This window comes from Galleria mellonella, unplaced genomic scaffold (assembly GCF_026898425.1).
Source record: "Galleria mellonella isolate WM207_F2 unplaced genomic scaffold, CSIRO_AGI_GalMel_v1 utg63, whole genome shotgun sequence".
NCBI classification, from domain to species: domain Eukaryota; kingdom Metazoa; phylum Arthropoda; class Insecta; order Lepidoptera; family Pyralidae; genus Galleria; species Galleria mellonella.
The window spans coordinates 8,951,543-8,957,554 of NW_026442130.1; positions in this window are offsets into that span (position 1 = coordinate 8,951,543).

A 6,012-nucleotide genomic window follows, 5' to 3' on the forward strand; every position below is an offset into this window, starting at 1 on the left:
TTTTTTTTATTTTAATTACCTCTTTCAGAAATTAATCAATTACAATAATACTTGTGAATGTGTATATCACAGTGTAGTCTGTGGTATTCATTGTTCTATTCATATTTGAAGACGGCGGTCGCTGATTTTATTCAGGTGGGTCGTCAGTTTGTTTGCTATTCTAAATTGAATAAGAAATATAAGCTTTAAGATAATGCTTCGAACGAATCTAGTTTAGATATCACTACAGTAGCTAGCCAAGGGAATTGGTAGATAGATAAATATATAATTTATTTGTATTACTTATAGCGCACAAATAACAACAAACATAGATATACACAAAAAAATAAAATAAAAGATTACAAATAAGTAAAATACATAAAAAATATGGTACATGCATATTTTTTGATAAATCCAATGTTGGTTGATTCAATCCTCATCAAAAGAATTTCATGAATTACTCTACCGATTTTTGTAAAACGTGCATCAGTTTTTAAGCTAGCCTTAATAGCTGCTAATATTACCTAATTGTGAATTCATATCTATATGTAGTAGTTTTTATCCGAGACTTTACACGTATGGCCGGGATAAAAGTATGCCTATGTCCTTCTCCACTCTATACTTTTCTATTTGTTGAGCCGTTCAGGTGCTAGAGGTAAGGAGTATGCTTAACAATAATTGTAATAATAGTGAGGCCTGCATAGTTTTGACATGGTTCAGAGATGAGTTATGAGAATTATCGACGATCCTGTTCACAAACGGAATCAAGACTTAATAATAGTTCTAAAGCAAGACTTAGCATCTTTATAGTTATATATACGTGTACAACATTATAGGTATCAACCGTATCTTCTAAACTCTTTTCTAAATATGTTTCTACTGAATATGATACTAATATTACAAATGTAAAAGTTTGTTTTGACTGTAAATTATAAACTTCGTCGAGTATTCAACTAAAAATTAAGAAATTTGCTACATAATGTAGTAGGTATATACCTCAGAAAAAAACAATGGCGTCGTTCTGTGGTACCAATTCACGAAATTACTATTTTATGAACAATCATAAAGAAAATGCATAATAATTTTGAATCTATTACCAATTTAGTTTATATTGGTCTTTAAAATAAAGATTTCGCTATAATATCAAATTGAAATTTTAATTTTAGAAATAAATTTAGCTAAATGACGTCTCAGAATCGACCCCACAGTAAGATACTTTTTATACCGATCAATCAATATATTCCGGTTACGCAAATGAATTCATGATTGAAATACTCTGCTGTAAGTATTGCGAATTACCAGTCTCATTGCTAGTAATATACACTGACAGGTTGACCTCTACGTGGTACCCCCTGGAAACCATCATGCTGAATTCCAAGTATATTTATCACGATGGGCTAACTGACCTGCTCTTTCATTTTCATTTATTATCCATCACTGGTGCCCCGCCGGTATAAATCGATAGCGCAGGCGGGGTTACCATTCCATTATATTTCGGTTACCTCGTGAGCCAGGTCGAGATATTTTCTCTTTTTCTCGGTTTCGACTTTCACGAGATTCTCGTCATGCGGTATGGTGACATCCACCAAAAACACCCTCGAGAGTGCCCGATCCATCACCATGATATCAGGTTTGTTCGCGAAAACTGTCCTGTCCGTGATGATGGATCGGTCCCAGTAGAGCCTGATGCTGTCGAGGACCGGCAGGGGCTCGTATTTATAGTACGGCAACCTCTCATTCGCGAAGCCGTACTTCAGAGCTAGTTTTATTATTATTATTACTGAGATGTAAGCTTTTTCACGCAGAAATACACTGCGACCTTTCCATGATCTTTTGTGCTCGCCCTTTTATTAAAATTCGCTCTTAGATTACTGATAGGAATTTTAAGATATTTTTTGTAGTGGTATTTTTTATTTCTTCAGGATATAAAGTGTATTTTCCAAAGGTGATATATAGTTTATGTTTGAATGGGTTACAGCCACAAATTATTTACATAGGTACATATATAAATAGTTAGGTATATAAGTATGTAAATTTCACACGGAGATCACTAACGGATAGCGGATATAAGCTCTCAGTATGTAATAAAACTGTAATATTTCAGAGCTAAAGTACTTAATCCTCAAAGTATCTGTACTTGAACCAAGGACACTCAGAGTGCTCATATGAGTTAAGAGTTACCGGTTTATGGGTAGTACGTGACTATTTTGGCAAAATTAGACTCTGCGATCATGGGAACGGATGTTCCATCTAGCAATAAAACGCTGAGGGGGAACTCAATAAAAATATTTCACGGAACTATGATGTTTTTTGTAAATACCTAGTAATAATGAATTAATTATAGGATATATAGTATATGTATACTACGTAGTGCATATTGCTTCAATAAATAAACATAGCCTGTGAAATTAATATTAATCTTAAAAAGTTTATTATTGCTGAACGATAGTCTTTCTGTTATGTACTTTACTGTTGAATCATCGAACATTTCAAATGTAGGTTATGTTGATGGAAATTCCTAGTATTCTAAATATACACAGCATTATGTTAGTTCAAAATATAATAACAAGCATATTTATAACTTTCCATTTATCCCTCAATTTCATCATGTATGAATGTTTCACTATTGACGTGGGTTCCAAAGAGGAAAAGATATTGACCTACTGTAGTTACGCTGGCTAGAAGGCTTGGTATAAGGTCTTATTTCGAGTTTTCTTTCTCTTGCACTGATGTATTGTATGATTTGTTGTCTCAGACCTCTTTGATGACGTAGTTAAGATAAAAACAAGTGGTATCACATGGCATTGTGACTTTTACCATTACTACATGAAATATCATACAAATGGGTAGTTTGATGGATCGGTCTAATAAGAGCTTCAGAGCGTTCTGAATTAGCGCACTACATTGTTTCGTTTCAATGGTAGGCAGCTAGATACCTACCAAGAGGGTCAGCCACTGCGGGTGGTCCCAATTACATGAAGCTTGTCTTTCCACGTATGTCTTACGTAAGCATAATTATTACTACTTCAAGTAAAGAAGACCATTAGTCGATACAAGTGAGCGTTAGACAAAAAACAACCGAACTCGAACGCATTCTTTACTATGAAATAATAATGGTGAGACAGCTAGGGGAATTCTTAAATTGGACAGTTGTTTAAGTTTATCTAGTCACGGAATATATTTGTGGTAGAATTGTATATAGATACTTAGATGAATGTCTAGGTAATATTCCCAGTATCAGACATTACAGTAAAAAAAAATATTGTAAATATTTAAGTCGGAGCGATACATGTATTTTACGATATTTTTTTATTTTCTGTTAAATCAATATTAAATTTACCATTTATCTATTATATGTATGATACTTAATTATTTATATTTATAGAAATAAATATATCGAAATTATCAACTTGGTTTAGTTTCGACCCTATGTTTACTACTGTATTTAAAGTCCATGAAGTTCCAGTACTTATTAATGTACGAGTATATATCAAAAGAATAAAGAAATAATTATTTAATAGATGTCTAAAACAATAGAATTAATCTCTATTGAAGCATCTGTACATATAAATGTATGTTTATCACAGTACAATAGGAATTAGAGTTCTGATAGAGTCGTCTTGTTGTCGTAGTTGGTTTCCTGTTCCTCGTATTTTTTTAAGGGATAAAAACGATACTGTAGTTCCGACTATATTATTGCTAGCTCCGTACGTTTTTTTTTTTTTTAATGGATAATAATGAAATGGTAACCCCTGCCTGCGCTATCGGTATATGGTGGCAGGACACCAGTGAGGGATGATTGGTGAGGATGAAAAGGCAGGTCAGTTAGCCCATCGTGACGAATTCAACGATAGTTTCCAGGGGAAGTCTTCCATCAACAGTATTTTTGAACCGGAACGGCATCATTAGCTTCAAGAAAAGAGCATATTCCTTTTTAAAAGGCCGACTACACAGTTGCAATGAATTTGGTGTAGCGGATGATCATGGGCGGCGGTAGTTACTTACCATCAGGTGAGCCGCAAGCTCATTTGCCCCTGTGTTTATAAAAAAATCTGTCCCCGTTCATTATATGATATCTCATATGATATATGAAATCTTTTTTAGAGATAAGTTCGCCTTTGCTAACATTGTTATTAACTTATTGTTGTTACTGTATGTTTTAGTGCAATAAAGAATATATATATTATATTAGCATACTCTCATAGCGTAGTCGCCCCATCACCCTCAGTAACTTTACCATACATAAACAAGTATTTTTTTGTTGGATATATAAAATATTAACACGTTTTTAAGTTTATATATTAATAATAATTTTGATAATTGTTTTAATATATCATGATCTATCTAACTGTACATACTAAAATGAAAACAATTTGATAATAATCTAATCGCATTAAACGATTAAGTAAACTTTTTGTTACAGCAGATACAATTATCTGTCTATTATTTTGATGATGTACCTACATGTAAGCTGTGAGTGTACGAGAATCATCGAACTAAATGAAGTCATCTCGGGAGTTGGACCACCGAGCTTGGAGCGACGTAGCACGACGTACCACGCCTCTAATCTCGCCTCGCAAGCACGTCGCAAGCAAGCAGTTTGTATACACGACCGAATCAAACAAAGTATTATTTCCACTCAGCCAATTGGATTTCTGTATAAAAGTATTTTGGGTACTGTTATATTATATTGAGACATAAATATTCAAAAGATTACAAAACTTTTGATTTGGAAATTGTGTGCCACATGTTTCGGGTAGGCTTGACTACTACAACAGAGCATAGATTAATAATAGTAACGAACAGAGTAATATTTTAAATTAGAAATTCTTATAATGTCTGTGTTCATTATAGAGTAGTCATATCAGGATATTTTTGACGTGTATGTTTTTGTTAAGCATGTTTTTTTTATTAATATGTATTTTTTAACTATTTTTTGTGTTTTTAGTTTATCAAACTAATGTTATTTTTTTTAAATTGGATTGCTAGTGTCACCTATAAACATCGTGTTTGAAATATAGGCAAAGTATGACTTGTTTAGCCCTTTTAGTTAGCTAGGTGGTACCACCCTCACTAACACGTCAGCGTGATAGAATTTATATTCAACCTTTGGAGAAGGTTGTATAACTAAGAATATTAAAGGTATTTGATTTCAGTACACAGGACCTTGAATATATTTTATTTCATTAAGATATCATTTTGATGCTTTATTCTACTAAATGGTAAGAGGTTATATACACAATACTTAATACTTATCTTAAGGATAATGCTCTTATATATGTTTCTATAGTTATTAAAAGTCATAAAGAGAGAATGAAAGATATGATTGTGAGAGAATATAGGTATTCGTTTTTAAATATGAGCAATTTGTATTAGTGTATTCGTGGGTGGTCGATGGTGACCAGACATTCGCCGTCCCGTAATGATCGCTGATGATGCCCCGGCGCAGTAATTATGCCTCCAAACCGAATAGTTTCCTCATTGCGCCACGATTTGATACACCGTGTGTGGCGCGTGCCCACACTTTTATTTGTTTTGTTTCGTCTATTGCACCAAATTTCGTATTAGCAATACATTGAGATATCTTTACGTATACGTTCCTTGTATAGTAGAGAGAGAAACTGTGCTAAAAGTTTTTATTTTAATATATGTTTGTTGCTTTATTCATTTTTACAATAAAATCAGAAGCATGTATATTTAGGCCAGTTCCAGAGACTTTTGTGTACTATTTGAAGAACCTGCGGGAGTTGTGTGGCTGTAGCACAACTTTGCTCCTCAGAGCAGCATCAAAAATTAAGATTACCCTTATATTGTCCCTTATTTTGTTGAGAGAGGGGAGGATTGTTAGTAATGCGGACTGCCAGTCACATTACTAGAAACATTCTCTGTCAGGTCGACCTCCACGTGATCCCTCCTGGAAACCATCGTGTTGAATTCCAGGTGCATTCATAATGTTGGGCTAACTGACTTGTTTTTTTCATTTTCACCTATCATCCCTCACTGGTATCCCGCCAGCATATATTATTATCGCAG